Consider the following 21,538-nt stretch of genomic DNA (forward strand, 5'->3'; position numbering starts at 1 on the left):
CTCTTTAAATTATTTAAGAATCTGCATGCCAGGATAAACTGAAGAACCTTATGAAAGAATTACAAAATGCTTTTCATACAAATAAAATTAGATCTAAATAATTAGAAAGGTATTAATTGTTCATATGTAGGTTAAGCCAATGTTATAAAAATGATAATTCTATCTAAATTAATTTACTTATTCAGTACTAGACAAATCATACTATCAAGTTACCAAAAAATTTTACGTTCCTAAAAAAATTAATAACAAGGTAGTAAAGGTATAATAAAAAAAACTTTTAAAAATAGTAATAGAAGATCAAGAATATCAATGGAATTAATTTAAGAAAAAACATGAAGGATGATGGCTGGTGGTCTGACATTACCAAATTTCAAACTGTATTACAAAGTGATAATCATTAAAACAATCTGTTGCTGGTTAAGAAATAAGAAATATACAGGCAAAACCACAAAATTTGAAATAAAAAATTGATAGTTTGAAGAAAATAGGAAAGTTGGGATAATAAACGGGATGATAGCTGGAGAAGACAGTTTGGAATGAGATCATTTGGGCAGATAGATGGCTTTGTGTTGGCAAGGAGAATGATCATATCTTCAAGGCAGAGGCAATTGAGATCAAGTCAGGTATCTGAGAGATATAACTTGGTAAAAGTTTAAGACAATGAAAAGACTGAAAATAGCACAAAAAACAAAATAAACTGTTCAGTGTGAGAATAGTGATGTCAAGGTGAATGAGGACACTGAAAAACCACATAAAACCAAGCTCTGAACAGAGTCTGATGGAATGAAACCTCTCTCCAGCTCAACATAGACTGGTAAAACTTCAAGACAGTCAATCTCATTAGGGTGAAAAGAGTGTTCAGCCCAGGTCAGACAGACTCTGGAAAAGCTGGTGAGAGTGTTTAATCATAGCAGATTAGAAACTAAGAACCTCACACCTGGCTCAGTAGAGGAGCAAATCATGAGGGCAGCTTCCACTTCAAGATGAGAAGGCAAATTCTGAGAAATAAGGCTGTTTCCTGAAGAGAGTAGGTAAAGCTACCTCCTATAAATACAAAGGTCCTTGCACTCAAAATTCAATGCTCAGGCTCAGAGCTGCACAGGAAGCTTGGAACAGCACCACCTTTATTTCAGGAGCAGAGCTCCACCTTAAAAGTTAAAAAAAAAATAAATAAGAGGAAATACCAAAAGGGGAAAAAAATGAGCAAGGAACCGAAAAACAAAAACAAAAACAAAACAGACTTTGACCATAGAAAGCAACTGTGCTGACAGGGCAGACCAAATCATAAACTCTGACGAGGACAGAAGGACCACAGAAGAAATCTTCAAGTCTGAGATAATTGGTCTCATGGTCTTCTTGGAAATGCTCATAAAAGAATTCAAAAAGCAAATAAGTGAGGTAGAAGAAAAACATGAGAAAAGAAATGACAAATATGCATAAGAGAGTCAATAGTCTGGAAAAGAAAGGAAAAAAGCATATGAAGAAAATAACTCTTTAAACAGTAGAATACAAAACAGTGGAGATACAAAAGCTAACTGAGGAAAATCACACATTAAAAGCTATACCAGGGAAAATGGAAGTTGATGACTTTGTGAGACAGCAAGAATCAGTCAAACTAAAACGAACAAAAAAATGGAAGAAAATGTGAAATATGTCATTGACAAAACAGCCAACCTGGAAAATAGATCCAGAAAAGACAATTTAAAAATCATTGACTTCCTTGAAGACCATGATTAAAAAAAATAAAAAATTAAAAAAAAAAAAAACATGGATAGGATTCTACAAGAAATCACTAAAGAAAACTTCCCTGATATTCTAAAAACAGAGGGGGGGGGGATACTCACCTCTTGAAAGCAATCCCACAAGGAAAACCCCAAGGAATACTGTTGCAAAACTCCAAAACTATAGTCTCAAGGAAATAATACTGCAAGTTGTCAGACAAAAACAATTCAAATATCAAGGAACAACCATCAGAATTTCTCAGGATCTGGAAGCTTCTACAATAAAGGACTGAAGAACTTGAAATACCATATTCCAGGAGGCAAAGGATTTGGGATTACAATAAAAATAAACTACCCAGCATGATTCAGCATCATCTTTCAAGGGAGGTGATGGAACTTCAATGAAGTAAGAAACTTTAGATTATTTCAACTGAAAAAGGTGGAACTAACAGAAATTTAATTTACAAACACAGGACTCAAGAGAGCAATAGAATGGTAAGCAGGGGGGAAATATATTTAAATGTTAAACCATTTATATTCCTAGATGGGAAAACAATATCTGTAACTCTTAAGAACTGTATCTGACACTTGTGTCAGACAGAGGGGGGCATCACATGGACTGAACATGTAGTTTATGAATGAACTCTGATGTGATGACATCAAAGAAAGTACATGGACAAAGATCTGTACTAGAAAAATAGGAAAGAGAAAGTATAATGGGACACTTCACACCAAGAGGTTCAAAAGAACTATAAGAATTCGGGGGGAGGGGTGAAAAGGGAGGGGGATAAGCGTTTAACTTGATTTCATCACTTTTGGTTCTAAGAGGAAATAACTTAATCATTCAGTTGGATATAGAAATTTATTTAATCCTATAAAAAGTAGGAGGCAAAAGAGGAAAAGGAAAAGTTGGGAGAGGATATAAGGGAGGGCAGAAACACTAGGAAAAAAAATTTTAAAGTGGGGAAGAGCTGATAGAATATAAGGTAGTGCATGGGGTGGGTTAAAAAAAAAAAAACACTAGTCTGAGAACAAGGTGGAAAGAGAACAGACGTATATGCAGCAAAGAAAATAATATGGAAATAGTTGGAAATCATAACTGTTAATGTGAATGGGATGAACTCTGCCATAAAAGGGAAGCAAAGTGCAGAATGGATTAAAAAAAAAGAATTTTACAATATGTTCTTTAAAAGAAACACATTTAACACAAAGAAGCACATACAGGGCAAAGATAAAAGACTGGAACAAAATTTATTATGCTTCAGCTGAAACAAACAAACAACAAAAAAAAAAACAGGTGTAGCAATTCTGATTGTAGATAAAGCAAAAGTAAAATAGGCCTTATTAAAAGAAATAAGGAGGAAAGTATATCTTGACAAAGGAAACAGTAAATAATGAAGTAGTAATGATACTAAACATGTATGCACCAAGATGTAGAGCAGTTAAATTCCTACAGAAGATTTTAAGCAAGTTACAAAACGAAATAGACAGCAAAACTACTCTAGGGGTCCACCTCAACCTTCCCCTCTCAGAATCAGACAAATCTAGTTACAAAATAAACGAGAAAGAAATTAGGGAGGTTAATAGGATCCTACAAAACCTAGATATGATAATGATAGACATCTGGACAAAAGTGAATAGGAACAGACAAGAATACACCTTTTTTTTTTTTTTCCAGCAATACATGGCATCTACACAAAAATTGACAATGTATCAGGGCACGAAAACCTAACAATCAAATACATAAAGACAGAAATAGTAAATGCTTTCTTTTCAGATCACAATGTCATAAAAATTTTATTCAATGAAGTACTAGAAAAAGATAAATGAAAACCCACTGGAAATTTAAAAATCTAATTCCAAAGAATAAGTGGGTCAAAAACAAAATCAAAGAAACAATCCATAATTTTATCCAAGAGAATAAAAATAATGAGACAATATGCCAAAACTTACTGAATGTATCCCAAGGAGTCCTTAGGGGAAATTTTTATTTCTAAAAATATATATATATATTTTAAATATAATATATATTATTATATAAATATAAATACATAAAAATAAAAATAAATGTAAAAAATATCAAAAAAATTATAAGTAAAATAGAGAAAAAGATCAATGAATTAAGCATGCAATTAAAAAAAGTAGAAGAAAAAACTCCCTATTAAATACCAAATTAGAAATTTTGAAACTCAAATGAGACTAAGAAAACTATTGATCTAACAGAAAACTAAAAGTTGATTTTATGAAAAATATTAAATTAGATAAATTTTTGGCTAATTTGATCAGAAAAAGGAAAGAAAAAAACTAAATCAGCAGCATCAAAACTGAAAAGGGTTAACTCACCACCATTGAAAAAGAAAATAAAACCATAATTATGAACTATTTTGCACAACTCTATTGCAGCAAGTCTGACAATCTAACCAAAATGGATGAATATTATAAAAATATAAACCCACACAAATCATCAGCATTTCTATATATTACTGACAAATGCAAATTAAGACAACTCAGAGGTACCACATCATACCTTTCAGATTGGCTAAGATGACAGGAAAAAAATAATGACAAATGTTGGAGGGGATGCAAGGAAACTGGTACACTAATGCATTGTTGGTGGAGTTGTGAAATTATCTAACCATTCTGGAGAGTAATCTGGAACTACACTCAAAGGACTTTAAAACTATGCATACTTTTTGACCTAGCAGTATAATTACTGGAGTGTATCATTAAGGGGTGAAAAGGACCCACATGTGTAAAAATATTTATATCATCTCTTTGTGGTAGCAAAGAACTGGAAAAGGATTGGATGCCCATGAATAGGGGGAATGGCTGAACAAGCTGTGGTACATGAAGATAATGGAATATTATTGTTCTATATAAAATAATGAACAAGCTGATTATAGAAAGGCCTGGAAAGATTTACATGAATTGATGTTGAGTGAAACAAGCAGAACCAGGAATACATTGTACACAATAAAAACATGAATGTGTGATGATCAACTATGAAAAGCTTTTTCTTCTCAGTGGTTCAGTAATTCAAAGAAATCCCAATAGATCTTGGATAGAATATGCCATCTGCATCCAGAAAAAGATCTAAGGAAATTGAATGTAAATCAACACATGCTATGTTCACTTCTTTTTTTCTATTTTTTTTTATCTCTACCATGGTTTTTCCCTTTTGCTCTGACTTTTCTATCCCATCATGATTCGTAAAGCAGTTTTTGTTAATTTTTTTTAATGAAAAAAAGAAAGATGATTGAAACTAGCAGCTCTGCAACATTCAAAGTCTAGAGAATAGTAAAAATTATTCCTTCAAACATTTAACAGTGTAGCATGGATTATTGTCAAAACATTGTATTTATTTTTTTTGTTAGATACAAATCTAATGTGATCATTCTAATCATCATTGCAGTAATCACAAATCTAATACTGAAAGAGGATGGGGATATTCCTTGCTCCTCCAAATACAGTTCAGTTATATGTTTATGTTTATGTACTTTATACAAAGTATTCAAAGTTTTTATTATCAAAAACCTAGATTTTTATGTACACACTTATGTGTGTGTATACACAAGCATATATTTATATATACATATACACTTTCAAGAAAACACTATTAAGCCTATATGTATTGTTGCTGAAGGAAGGGGAAAACAAACCAAAAAAAAATTGTCGATAGTTGATAAGTTTCAGAGAAACTCATTGATTCAATAAGTCTAGAAAAAGGCACCTAAGATGGCCATAAAATTATACTGCCTCTATTGATTCCTTGTACTCATTCAAGTTTTTATAGTTTTTCCAAAAACTATAAATATCTAAAATGGGATAAAGTATGGGGAAATGCTAGACTGTGTGTTGCCCATATGATAAATTATTCTCTATTTAAAATATATCACCCATACAATAATCTTAAGAACAATTGCTATAAAATGATATTTTTCAAGAACATAGTTGAAAATATATTAAACAACTACCTAGTCCCAAATCAATTATAATCTTTCCTTAATAGAACTAAATATGAATTCCAAGAGAGAGAGACATAGAGGAAAAAGAGAGAGAGAGAAAGAGAGAGAGAGAGAGAGAGAGAGAGAGAGAGAGAGAGAGAGAGGAAGGGAGGGAGGAGAGGGAAAGGAAAAAAGAGAACCCAACAAAAGTATGTTTTTCACTTTGATATTCATTACATGAGGCTATATGGCACTATAATATACATATTAAATTCTTTATCTTTTAGAATCTTTATCTAAAGTTATCAAATTCATTTGCTCTATATAAGCATAAATGTCTAAATGAAGGCCAAGGTAAGAGAGAGATTGAAAGATTCCAGAGGTCAAGTAGATGCAATGGAGGAAGGGATATTTTAAAATATCTTAATTCCCTCTGAGCAAGATATATCAAACATCAAAACTATCAGTGACAAAAATGTGATTGAGGGAAATGGAGCCAAGATGGCAGACGGTGAGCAGGACTTTGAGCTCTTCCTGGCTCTGAATGCATTTTTTGAGTGACAGAACCCAAAATATTTCAAGTGCAACAAAGTTCCAGCAGAAGATTATCTTGGAAAGCCTTCAATAAAGACTTGACTCAATGAGATAGAGGAAATATGGCCAGTGCAAGAACGGGAGACTCAGGGTACAGAGAACTCATGTAGGGAATATAATGGGAGACTCTTACCTAAAACAACAGCATGGCTCCTCTCTCCTGGTATAGAAGCCAGTGAATCATCACACTAACTAACTAACTGTTGTAGTGTTCTGATTGATTTTCTGGAGGTCTTTGGACCAGCCTTCATAATCACCACGAGAATATCCAGGTGATGAAGTCTAAAAGTCTTTATTGCCTTCTTCATAGTCTTGTCTCCTTGCCTAGGGCTCAGACTAGCTCTGGAGGTCCTCTAGAATGTGTCTTGGTTTCTGTGGGGGAGGCAGGAGGACCACCACAGCAGTTTCTGTCTTAAAGTCTGTCTCAGTTTGAAAGCTTGTGTTCCAGCCTCCAGTCCTCTGTCTTCCCCAAATCTGTTCCAGTCTCCCATGGTGGTGGCAGATGGAATGACTGTCTCTGGCTGAATGTGTCCCAGCTTATATACTCTATTATAATTATATCATCATAGGTGTGAATCTTATAGAATAGGTGTCAATCTTGTAGAACTATATTAAGTATTAAGTACATGTACTGAACTAGAGAACTATTAATCATCATGCTAAACTAGATAACCATTGTCTTATCAATTCTACTGAGTTAACACCTTGTTGTAAGAATCCTTGCCTAAATATATTTCTCCAGAGTTCTAGTCCATTACAAATTGTGATAACTCCATAGAAACTACAGAAGGTAAATATTGAGCCCCTGCAGTCCAGTATAACTAGAAGGATTTGGACACACTTATCCAGAAAGAAAAGGAAGCTGGCAGGACAACTGCAGAATACCACAAAACCCCTGTCCCTTTGTCCTAGCAACAGACCTCAACCTTTAAAATTGAGCACAAAAAGCAAAAAGAGCTCTGACCATCTATAATTTTTATGGAGACAGGAAATAATATACCTCAAAGCAGAGGACACTAAAGGCAAAATGTCTGCAGATGAAGCCTCAAAGGGAAATATGAGTTATTCTCCGATTCAAAAGGCTCTTTGGAAGAATTCAAAAAGGATTTTAAAACAGAGAAGAAAAATGGGGAAAGGAAATGAGAACTTTACAGGAGAGCTTAGAAACAGAAACAAAGAAATTGTCTGAAGAAAACAACTCCTTAAAAATACATTTGCCAAAATGGAAAAAAGGAAACAACTCTGGAAAACAGAATTTTTGAAAGGGAAAAAGAAAGTAACTCCACAGAAAAATAGAATTGGTGAAATGGAAAAAAGAAATCTAATGAAAAAAGAACTCATTTAAAAGTTCAATTGGCCAAATGTAAAAGAAAGTAAAAAAAAAAATAACAAGAAAATAATTCAGTAAAAATTAGAATTGAATAAATGGAAGTGAATAGCTCAATGAGGCATCAAGAATCAGTACAACAACCCCCCCCTCAAAAAAGAAAAAATAATACAAAATACAAAATACATATCATTGGTAAAACAACTGACCTGTAAAATAGATGCAGTATAGAACTTCTAAAAAATTTTGGCCTACCTGAAAACTACAATGAAAAAAAAAAAAAGACCCTAGAACAACATTTTTCAAGAAATTATCAAGGAAAATTGCCCTGATATCCTACAATCAGACGGTAAAATAACCATTAAAAAATTCATCAATCACCTCCTGAAAGAGACTCCAAAATGAAAACTCCAAGCAACATTGTAATTAAATCCCAGAATTATGCTATAAAGGAGAAAATACTGTAGCCTTCCGGAAACAGCTTAAATATCAAGGAGTCACAATCACGATTACTCAGGACCTAGAACTTTTCACTTTAAAACATCAAACAGCCTGCATATGATATTCTAGAGGACAAAGTAGCTTGAACTGCAATCAAGAATCAACCACCTAGCAAAACTAAGCATTATCTTTCAGGGGAAAAGATGCACATTCCAAGATATAGGACATATTCAATTATTTTTGATGAAAAGACCAAAGATGACCTGAGAATTTGATCTTCAATATGCAACTGATCAGAAACATAGGAAGATTAAAAGAAGAGGAAAAAAACCCACTAAGTTTTTAAAAGATTAAAATGTTTACATACTCTACTTGGGAAGATAATATGTGTAACTCTTGAGAACTGTATTTTATTATAGGTATACTTAGAGAGTGTAGATATAATTAGACTTTATTGTGATGCTATAAAAAGAAACTAGGAGTGGAAAAGGGATTATACTGATAGAAAAGGAAAGAGAAGGTAAAATAGGGTAAATTACTTCATATAAAGAAATAAAAATGAATCATTACAATTGAGCGAAAGAAGTAAGGAAGATGAGCAATGTTTGAATCTTAATCTCCTCAGATTTGTCTCAACAAGGGAATATAATATGTGTTTAGTTTGACATAGAAACTTGCTTCATCCTTATAGGGAAATAGAAGGAGAAAGGGAAAAGGTAAGGGGGGTAACTAATAGAATGGAAAACAGGAGTAGAAAGAAAAGTGATGAGTGGGGGAAAATTGAAATAGGGGAGGATAGATAAAAGAAGGTATAGTGGTCAGAAGCAAAACACTGGTGAGGAGGAAAAGGGGGGAAGAAACAGAAAAATATAACGGCAAAAATAGGATAACTTAAAATACAGAGTTAATAATTTCAACTGTAAAGGTGAATGGAATGTACTTTGACATAAAATGGAAGTGAATAGCATACTGGATTAAAAGCCAGAACCTACAATATGTTGTTTACAAGAAACACATTTGAAGCAGAGAAATACATATGGAATAAAAGGCTGGAGCAGAATCTATTATGCTTCAACAGAAGTAAAAAAAAAAAGCAAGGGTATCGATCTTGCTATCAAATAAAGCAAAAACAAAAATAGGTTCAATTAAAAGTGATAAGGATGAAAACTACATCTTGATAAAGCATACCATAGATAACGAAGTAATGTCAATAATAAACATATATGCATCAAGTGGTATACCATCCAAATTCCTGGAGAAGTTAAGAGAGTTGCAAGAAAAAATAGACAAGAAAATTATACTAGTGAGGGATCTAATCCTTTCTCTATGAGAACTAGATAAATTGAATCACAAAATAAAAAGAAATTAAAGAGGTAAATAAAATTTTAGAAAAAGTCAATTATGATAGATGTTTGGAGAAAATTAAAGGGGGACAGGAAAGAATATACTTTTTTTTTTCCTCAGCTGTACATCAACGCTATGCTAAAAGACATAAATAGTAAATATAACTTTTACAAATCATTATGCAAAAAAAAAAATTTACATGTATTAAAGACCCAGGAAAAAAACAGATTGAAAATTAATGGGAAACTAAATACTCTAATCCTAAAGAAAGAATGGATAAAACAACAAATCATAGAAACAATCCATAATTCATCCAAGAGAATGACAATCAATAATGACTAATATATGAAAATTTAGAGGATGCAGCCAAAGCAGTTCTTAGGGGAAATTTTATATATCTAGATGCTTACTTGAATAAAATAGAGAAAGAAAAGATCAATGAATCAGGCATGCAACTAAAAAAGCTAGAAAAAATAAATTAATAACTCCATATTTAAAACCAAATTTGAAATTGAAAATTAAAAGGGAGATTGATAAAATTGAAAGTAAGAACATTATTGAATATTAAACAAAACTGAGATTATTTTATTTAAAAAAAAACACAAAAACTAGATAAATCTTTAATATGATTAGAAATAGAAAAAAAGAAAATCAATTGCTAGTATCAGAAATGAAAAGGATGAATTTTCCATCAATGAATAGAAAATTAGAGGGAAAATTAGGAGGTCTTTTGCCCAATTGTATGCCAATAAATCTGATAATCTAAGTGAAATGAATGAATACTTACAAAATTATAGATTGCCCAGATTAACAGAGAAGGAAAAAATGACTTAAATACCTCCACTTTAGAAAAAGAAATTGAATAAATCATTTAAAAATGTTTTTATTAAAGCTTTTTATTTTCAAAACATATGCATAGAAAATTTTTCAACATTGACCCATGGAAAACCTTGTATTCCAAATTTTCCACCTCCTCCCCTGGATGGCAAGTAATCCAATATATGTTAAACATGTTAAAAATATATGTTAAATCCAATATATGTACATGTGTATACACACACACACAAACATACACACACATAATTATCTTTCTGCACAAGAAAAATCATATTGAAAAGGAGGAAATATAATAAAGACAACAAATTGCAAGCAAATAACAACAAAAAGAGTGAAATCTTATGTTTTGATCCACACTCAGTTCCTACCCTCTCTCTAGGTGTAGATGACTCTCTTCATTAGTCTCAATCATCTCACTGTGGTAAAGAGCCACATCCATCAGAATTGATCATCATATAATCTTGTAGTTGTTCTGCACAATGATCTCCTGTTTCTACTCATTTCACTTAGCATCAGTTCATGTATGTCTCTCCAGGCCTCTCTGAAATCATGGTGTTGATTGTTTCTTATAGAATAAAAATATTCCTTAACTTATTCAACCATTCGTTAACTGATGGGCATCCACTCCATTTCCAGCTTCTTGCCTCTACAAAAAGAGCTATCACAAACATTTTTGCACAACATTTGAGCCCCTTTCCCTCCTTTATGCTCTCATCAGGATATAAGCCAAATTGAAACACTGCTGGATCAAAGTGAATGTCTAGTTTAATAGCCTTTTGGGCATAGTTCTAAATTACTCTCCAGAATGACACAATGTATTAGTGTTCATAGTTGTTCATTAGTGTTCCAGTTTCCCCACATCCCCTCCAATATTTGTCATTATATTTTCCTGTCATCTTAGCCAATCTGAAAGGTCTGTAGTGGTACCTCAGAATTGTCTTAATTTTCATTTCTTTGATCAAAAGTAATTTAGAGCACCTTTTCATATGACTATAAATGATTTCAATTTCTTCAGCTGAAAATTGTCTGTTCATATCCTTTGACCATTTATCAATTGAAGAATTGCTTGAATTCTTATAAATTTGAGTCATTTTTCTATATATATATATTAGAAACGAGGCCTTTATCAACCTTTTGAAGGTAAACATTTTTCCCAGTTTATTGCTTCCCTTCTAATATTGTCTACATTGGTTTTGTTTGTAGAAAAACTTTCTGACTATATTCTTTGGCCACAAATTCCTTCCTTCTCCACAGAGCTAAAAGATAAAGTATTCTTTTGTACAAACAATTATGAACTCCTTAAATATAATCTCCAGGGAGCAGTTAGGTGGCACAGTGGATAGAACACCAACCCTGAAGTCAGGAGGACCTGAGTTCAAAGCTGGCCTCAATCACTTAACAATTCTTATCTGTATAACCCTGGGCAAGTCACTTAACCCCAATTGCCTCAGAAAAATCAATCAATCAATCAATCAATCATCATTATCATCATCTCCAGGGCCCAAATGTATTTACAAGTGAATTTCACCAAGCATTTAAAGAACAAGTAATTCCAATATTATGCAAACTATTTGGAAAAATAAAGAAAGAAGGTGTCCTATCATATTCCCTCTATGACACAAAAGTGGTGTTGATACCTAAACTAGATAGGGTCAAATCAAAGCAAGAATATCATAGACCATTTTCCCTAATGGGAATTGATGTAAAAATCTTACATAAAATATCAGCAAGGACATTACAGCAAGTTATCAATAGGATAATACACAATGAGTAAGTAGGATTTAAACCAAGAATTAAAATAGGAATTGTAGGAGGAACTGTATATTTCCTTTTAGTATTTGTGAGAGATAACATGGGAAAGTACATTAATAGTATTACCTAAAAAAGAAATCTTGGATATATGGATTTAGAAGTGCTTAAGAAAAGAATAGATAAAAAAAAACAAAAGAATAGATAATATCTCAGTCTAAAATTGTACAGGAAAATCCCATAAAAGAGAGTTAGGAAAAAAAACTCATTAAAATCAAATTTTTGTCACACAGATAAATTATTTAAATTAGGAAAATGGAATGATACTTATTTAAGAAGAAATACGTATGTACTTTAAAAGTACCTGTGCAAAAATATTTGTGGCAGACCTTTTCATAGTCTCAAGGACCTGGAAAGTGAGTAGATATCCATCAGTTGGGTATTGGCTCAATAAGTTATGGTATATGCCAAACTGAAAAGTTTTTGTACAAACAAAACTAATGCAGACAAGATTAGAAGGGAAGCAATAAACTGGGAAAATATTTTTACAGTCAAAGGTTCTGATAAAGGCCTCATTTCCAAAATAATAATAGAGAATTAACCTAATTTATAAAAAATCGCCATTCTCCAATTGAAAATGGTCAAAATGATATGAACAGATAATTTCAGATGAAGAAATTGAAACTATTTCTAGTCATATGAAAAGATGCTCCAAGTCAATATTAATCAGAGAAATACAAATTAAGACTACTTCTAAGATACTACACACACCTGTCAGATTGGCTAAGATGACAGGAAAAAATTGATGATTGTTGAGGGATGCGGAAAACTGGGACATTGATGAATTGTTGGTGGTGTTGTGAACGAATCCAACCATTTTGGAGAGTAGTTTGGAACTATGCTCAAAAAGTTATCAAACTGTGCATACCCTTTGATCCAGCAGCGTTACTACTGGGATTATACCCCAAAGAGATTATAAAGAAGGGAAAGGGACCTGTATGTGCACAAATGTTTGTGGAGCCCTTTCGTAGTGGCTAAAACTGAAACTGAATGGATGTCCATCAGTTGGAGAATGGCTGAATAAATTGTGGTATATGAATATATGGAATATTACTGTTCTATAAGAAATGACCAACAGGATAATTTCAGAAAGGCCTGGAGAGACTTACACGAACTGATGCTGAGTGAAATGAGCAGGACCAGGAGATCATTATATACTTCAACAACAATACTATATGATGACCAGTTCTGATGGACCAGGCCATCCTCAGCAACGAGATCAACCAAATATTTCTAATGAGCAGTAATGAACTGAACTAGCTATGCCTAGAAAAGAACTCTTGGGAGATGACTAAAAACCATTACATTGAATTCCTAATCCCTATATTTATGCACACCTGCATTTTGATTTCCTTCACAAGCTAATTGTACAATATTTCAGAGTCTGATTCTTTTTGTACAGCAAAATAACGTTTTGGTCATGTATATTTATTGTGTATCTAATTTATATTTTAATATATTTAACATCTACTGTCATCCTGCCATCTAGGGAGGGGGGGGGGTAAGAGGTGAAAAATTGGAACAAGAGGTTTGGCAATTGTTAATGCTGTAAAGTTACCCATGTATATATCCTGTAAATAAAAGGCTATTAAATAAAAAAAAATAAGTTATGGTATATGAATGCTATGTAATGCTAGTGTTCTATAAGAAACAATCATCAGGGTGATTTCAGAAAGACTTGAAGAGACTTAAATGAACTGATTCTAAGTGAAGTGAATAGAACCAAGAGAACATTGTGTACATTAACAACAAGAATATGTGATGATCAACTCTGATGATATGGCTCTTTTTAGCTGAGATGATTCAGGTAAATTCCAACAGATTTGTGATGAAGAAAATCATCTGCATCCAGAAAGAGGACTATGGCACTGAATGTGAATCACAACATAATATTTTCACGTTTTTTTGCATGCTTTTTCTTTCTTTCTTTCACATTTTTTTTCTTTTTTGATACAATTTTTCTTGTCCAGCTTTATAAATGTGGAAATATGTATAGAAGAATTGAATATGTTTAATCTATATTGCATGGCTATCTGTCTAGGGACAGATAGGGAAAGGGAGGGAGGAAAATTTGGAACACAAGATTATACAACTTTGAATGTTGAAAACAATTTTTGTGTGTATTTCAAAATTAAAAGTGATTATTTTTTAAAATGTCATTGAGATTTACTGTTAAAAGACTTATTGACATCCTGAAATCTAAATTTGATAGCAAGAATACATTTACAACAATTAAAATTTGTTATTTCAGTCATAGTGTGCAGTTTTGCAACAATAAATGAACCATAATCATTAGTAAATATTCCAACCAAAAAAGTAATAAAGGTTGCTTCTTCTTTACTTTCTCTCTTTCTTCTCTTCCCCAACAAAGAGGCCATTATTTTTTTCCTCATTCACATATTGATATTTTAAAAGCTCAACAAGGGCTACAAAAGATTTTACACATTTTTTCAAACAAGGAGACTGAAGGTCAGAATGATTAAAGCTTTAACTCATAGACAAACAAGTAGCAAATATTTGAATGAAATCAGCATCCCTGAAGAAAAATTCAATATTCTTATTTTCCCAAGCAAAAGTTTGATATGATTGCAAAATTGGGGAGGAGAAGAAAGAGAGAAAGTAAGAAGAAGAGGATTAAGGGAAAAAAGAGTAAGTCACAACATGCAAAGTAGTTATAAAAAGAGTCTTTGGCCATTTCCATGTCTGTCTGAAAATTCTGAAAACTGTTCCTCCAATTGAGCTGGTCATTTTCAGGGCATGCATTTTTCAAATTATGCCAATTAATTGTTCTTTTTGTGGCATATACTTTCATTAATAAATTCTGGGCACTGAAAACAAGAAAACAAAATAAAACTTCCAAAAACATATGACTCAAAAATATTGTCAAAAACGTTGACAATATTAGGAATCTGACTGTCAATAATCATCACAATATCCCCACTGCTGGGTTGATATATTAATACTGGAATGACAGTTTTGCAATATACATTCATATACCAAAAAATGAGCAAATTGTTTATATGTAGACTTAGAGCCAAATGTAATGATTTTAATAATCTTTGAGCCTTTTGAAAACTCATTTTATGTTCAAATACCAAGTGTGGCAATAAAATAACATCAAAGAGCTGGTAAACAACTCTATGAGGCTTTCAGAAACACTTCCTCTCTGTGTTTGATGTCACATTGTGCTCCATGTGTTACAGGAAAGAAAATGGTTAAAGGTTAGTGAAAAACATTTTCTGGATTCCTTTTTAGAAGGATGGTCATTAATTAATGCAATAAAGTACATTTCCGACTGATCTATAGTTTCCATTGCAATTACACAGGAAAGAGGTTATGGTTAGAAGCACAGTAATATTGATTCACTTGACATGGACATATAACCAACTTATTGTTGAATTAATGCAGCTGCATATTAAAACATCCCCATGAATGGAGTTAAATTGTGTAAAGCTTATAGTTTCAGTTAAAGATAGGAATTTTATTTGGAAAATTTTAGAGGTCAACTTTTTGTAAAATTGTTTTAAAATTTGTCACAAAGCCACTTTAAAAAGTTAATTTTTTGAAAATTATTTGCCAACTAGAATTATGTTAACACTCTGTAAGAAAATCTAAGCATCCATACTTACTTAAAGAAAAAGTTAGTTCTTGAAGGCAAGATTAAGTAAATAAAGACAAATTGTCCTAAAGATGCAAAGAATTCTTATATTAACCAAGACTTGTAATCTACTTAATTCTTAGATAGAAATAAAGAAGAATGTGTTGAAGATTTCTGTTTCGATAACAAATGTCACCTCAGCCCTAGTCATATAACCAGACTTTTGTCTATCTTCACAAACCAGTTCTACTTCTAACTTCCCTTGTTCTCTTTATAACATTGCTTTTCTCCAAAACACCCAAGTTCAAAGATCAATAGAGTAATAATGTGGAGCTTTTCCTGTACAGATGAACATCCATTTTCACTTAATTTAAGACTATTTAATGAGATGTAAAGAGCAAAGAACTTTCAATTAGGCCCTGTTTGTGTGATTGAATTCCATTGAATTGAAGCAAGATAGGAAGACAGTAGAGTTTGCCAGAGAATAGTCATTGAACCAAGAATCTGATAAGGTAAATCCACAACAAATTAATTTAGACTAATGAGATAAGAGATACTATCCAGAAAAGGGGAAAAGCAAGGAGGAAATAGTTATTTATGAAGACCATGTAAATAATAATATTGTCTATCAGTACTTATTTGTGTTAGGTAAAGTGAATAACTTTTTAGATAAGCATATGAATGATAGTAGCTAAACAAACCACTTTGGAATGTCTTTTTTTTCCCCATTGAAACAGCAGGGGGTTTTAAAAATGATACCTTAATTTTAATTTAATTCTTCAAAAATTAGAAGTGGCAAAAGGATAAAAGGAACTTTATACTGGACTATATTCTGAGAAAAAAGGGATTAAAATGGGAATTGTAGGAGGAACTGTATGTTTCATTTTAGAATTTGTGAGAGATAACATGGGGAAGTACATTAATAGTATTACCTAAAAAAGAAATCTTGGATATGTGGATTTAGAAGTGCTTAAGAAAAGAATAGGTAATATCTCATAATCTAAAATTGTACAGGAAAATCCCACAAAAGAGAATTAGAAAAAAAAACTCATTAAAATCAAATTTTTATCACACAGATAAATTATTTAAATTAGGAAAAATGTAATGATACTTATTAAAAAGAAATACATATGTACTTTAAAAGTACCTGTACATGATATGGATATAATGTCTAGAAGAGAGGATAGAAACAAATATTTCTTATAATCTACAGGAATCTTTTTAATGAGCTAAATCTCAGAACAGACACTGTGAACACTAAAATCAACAAAAAGGAATGTTTATGTTATTTAGAACCTAGATTTGGTTATTTAAAATTCTGCTATTGGAAGATCAAATCACTGAATAATAAATTAAATATTTAAGGAAATATAAAATCATTCAAACTCTCTTTTTTTGTGTGTGCTATATAAGATGAAAAATGTGTTTATTCCATCCCATGAATATATATAAAACTTGTTGTGGAAGTGGAATAACTCAATAAAGTTACTCCACCCAATTGATTGAGATGTTCTTTTAATTAGATATCTAAAATAGCATCATCAGAGCCTTTAAATTGGGTGCAAATAGGCTTTCCAAGAAATAAGAGTGACAGCATGAAAAGTGATTGTATTGGCTAAAGAAGTTTGACCATATCTTCTGAACATTTCTAAAATATTAAACTAAAGAGATTTGTAGATTAGAGCAAGTAGAGAATAAAGAGATTTCGCTCTCAACCCCTGGGGAAAAGTGAATGAGAGGTTGTGAGAAAGGGGAAAGGTCCTAGCCTTGGGTCTCAATCTCAATCTTATTCACCTTCACTTTTACCAGAGGAAGATTTTATAAAATTTGGAAATCCACTGGACTTCCCATCTTCCCATACTCTTCTAGTAGAATGTTCAATTCAGCTGAAGTCAAGATCTGCATTTGAAAGTGAAGGATAGACTATACACAGACTCCCAGCAAAAAAACTAAACCATACCTTCAGAAAACTCCATAAGTACTCCTCAAAAGAAAGAAAGTGTTCTATCAACAGTGTTCTCTAAGATTAAGCTTTCTTTTCTCTAGATTTTTTATGTAGTGGTAGAAGAACATGTCACAGAATTTTTAAGATGAGGTCAGAACAGATAGATTTTGTGTAAAATGTTTTTACTATTTTACGTATTACCTTGGTTACAATACCAATTCCCTTCCATACTTGTCTGTACCTAAAAATGCTAAGTAATCATGATTATGTGATAATTCTTGCTTTGTGAAATCAATGTTATCTTAAGTTTCTTCCCTACTGACATCTACAACTGACTATTTTCCATCATCCAATTTCATTGAGAAAATAAATTGCTGACTTGATCCCCTATAAATATCTCTTTTAATTTATAGATAATCTCAATTCTCTATATTTCCTGAAGTTGGCTTGAATTATACTTTTTTAAAAAAAGTTCAGAAAGCACCAATCCAGATGTAGTGCAGAAATAATCTGTTTATCTAGGACAAATAATGTTGAACAGAGAAATCCTAAACATAGGAGTCTATGGCTGTGCTATCTTGATGAGTGAGGCACTTCAAGGAAAGAATTGACTAGATTTGAGTTATGACAAAGCTTTGAGACAAGGAATGGGTACAAAGATGAGAAAATTTTTTTTTCACCAACACTTCACTTTTTTTCTTTTTTTGGTATTATGTTCCTTTATGTGTGTACCCATTCAATTTCTTAATGGACCTTTCCTCCTCTGTATCTATGTTCATAAGATTATAGATATAATCTTCAGTATCCAAAACCAGTCTATTTTTTCAATCTTATTTCTCAATTCTAATTTTACCATGTGTCCAGCACTTTAGCCAAATAAGACTAGTTGCTATTTCATCCTTGAAACATATAGAAAGCTTTATTTGTCTTTTTGCTTTTATATTCTACCTGCTATTATAGTTAAGTGCATTAATGTCTGGTATCTCCTATTAAATTGTAAGTTCCTTGAGTGAAAAGATATTTGTATCTTGATATTCTTTGACTTCCATAGACCCTGCATAGCATAATGCTTTGTATGTCATAGGAATTCAACAAACATTGATTCAATTATTTGAGTAAAACTAAATTACTTTTTTTTAGTACAGTGTATTATACTAGGTTGCTTTTTATTTTCCTTAAATCTTAATGTTAAATTGTTCTAAAGATTTTTAAAATCCATAAGAGCTATTATTTTTTTTGATGAAAAATACTATTGATGAGATTAATCACTTACTTTTTTTTTTTTGAAGTAGGTTTGGCTCTAAATTATTTTTATGTTTTATAGTATATAAGTCCAATTTTAATGAATATAGATTTACCATTCGAGAGCATATTCAACAAATGTGTTGAATTTACTGAAGAAAATTCCAAAAGAAGATTCACAAAATAAAAATAAGTATTTTCTACTATCTTAAGTTTTTTATAGTGTTTTTCTCATAGCAATTCTTTGAGAGAGATAATTCATATCTCATAATTATTATTTTGATTATAAGAAAAATGACAGATAACTAAGTTACTCTAAAATTTTGACTCCCCTCCATGATACATTTTTTTCTTATTTTTCATAAAAAACAACATCAAAAATATTTGGAAGAATCACAGCATTGCTCGAAGAACTGTATAAGTTTACTCTGAAAGAGGAATTTTAGAGGTGAATATTCTAAGGCATCTAGTCACTTTTTAATCATGCCTTACATACATTTATTAATTTTTAAAATGTTGTTGTGAATAAATTATTTTTAATGTATCATACTCTTTGGTATGATTATATAATTTTTCTTTAAGTGTGATTTCTCTAGACATATATATCTTCAAAGCTATAATGCAAACCAAATGCAGATATTTATGATGGAAACAACTTAGGCAGAGTACATTTATTTAAGAAAATAAAGAACTTAAATAACTTAAAATGAGAATTGCAAGACAAAGCTTGCATTCCATTAGTATATTAGTTCATCAGTCCAGGGAAAAAAGTATTTTCCTAATCTTGTCTTCAATGAGTAAGTTAATATTCATGGCAAGTTTGATGTTCAATTCAGTAAATAAAATGAATTTGTCATAATGAAAGATAGAAATCAATTCTACACTTAGGAAAATTTCAATGTAAGTTAGGGAGAGGAATTTATGGAAAATATGCTTTAAACTTTCAGTAATTGGTAAAAATTGCTGAAGGGGAATGATAGGTGGGATAATTTATATAAATTATAACATTTATTGGGGAAGACAAATATGACTGTAATGGGAAATATACACTGGGAATGAAAGAAGAGAAATGTTGTACATTACATGTGATTTGTGTGACTAATTGAATAGTACCATCTTTCAGCTAAACTGATCCAACTAGGGGAAGAGATTGGTATAACAAACTGTGTTACAAATTTCTAACAGAATCCCTAAATGGAGTAATTTTCAAATCACAGGAAATGAGCAACCTCTGGATTTTCCTTCTAATGCCCATTATAATATTTGCTTTGAGGTATGTGATATTTTTAACATAGTGTATACATACTGGCAAATGAGCTTGTAAGGGAATCGCAAGGTCCACAATTCCAAGATCTCTCTCTGTGTATAATTAACATCAGTAGAGGTTAATTACAGTTACCCATAAAGCTTCAGTCCAATAAAGCAGAGTAAAACCAATCTGAACTGTTTAATTATTGTATAAAATATAATTATATAGTCAGGGTTTATAGTCACTGTACAATGGGGCTAAAATAGACATCTGAAACACTCCTTTGACATCCATGATCTATTTGATAAACACTGTATTATGCTAATCTCATAAAACATAATTTACCAAATGAAATAAGGAAAAAAAATAAAATTTCTTTTAAAACTCTAGTCATTACTTTGAAATTCATTGGAAAATAGTTGTAGATTTAATTCTGTACCTAAATTTTAGAAGCTTTTTTAAAAATTAGGGGTTAACGATCAAATTTCTAGTATGATGGGCTGATATGGCATGAAAGGAGTCCTGAGTCTTCAAAGGCTTTGAAAGTTAAATAAGATCTTGAAGACTCCAGCATACTTTTAAGGATGGAGCCAGTGAAAGATAATTTTGTCCTATATCCTATTTATCAACATTCAAGCTAGCTAAATTCAAAGGCTCGTTAGCTGTCAAGAGTGCCAGGCTTGGAGTCAGAAAGATATGATCCAAAACCCCTCTCATACACATACTATGACTTTAAGTAAATCAATTAACTTCTCTTAGTTTCAGTTTATTCATCTGTTTAAATGTGAAAAGTAATAGTACCCACCTCACAAAGTTACTAGAAGAACAAATTAAATTATAGATATATAGATATAGTGCTTTGTAAATCTTTAAATGTTATATAAATGTTGATTGTCATTATTATATGAGGAGGAGAATGAAATTTGACTGTGTTTCTGTATTTAGTAATTTTCCAATTATGTCCAACTCTTTGTGAAGCTATTTGGGATTTCCTTCTCCAGTTCTCCAGTTCAACTTGTAGTTAAGGAAACTGAAGCAAACAGGATTAAGTGACTTGCTTAGGTTCACACAGACAAGAAGTAGCTAACTTGGGAAGATTAGTCTTGCTCATTTCAGGCTTGACAGTGTATCCACTGTGGTAAAACTTGGTTACCACATAGCAATAAGTATAGTGGTGGATGATGATGCTGTGAGAAAGTAGGAAGTGGGGCATCGGGCTGGGAATACAGTAGTATCAGCCTGACTTGGTGAAGGGAGAGCTACCTCAGAACCTGAAAGACCTTGGTTCAGCTCCCATCTCTGATGCATATTACATATGTGATCTTGGAAAAGCCACTTCCATTCTCAATGGTCCAGGCAAGCCCTTCAGACAATTTACTGCAGAGAAGTCACTTACCTGCACTAGTAGAGTTAGCTCCCTATCTTTATGAAAGCACAGGTTCCATGTCTAATTACTGTTATTACTATAAGTCTGTTAAGACTGCTAA

The sequence above is a fragment of the Sarcophilus harrisii genome, chromosome 3 (assembly GCF_902635505.1).
Source record: "Sarcophilus harrisii chromosome 3, mSarHar1.11, whole genome shotgun sequence".
NCBI lineage: Eukaryota > Metazoa > Chordata > Mammalia > Dasyuromorphia > Dasyuridae > Sarcophilus > Sarcophilus harrisii.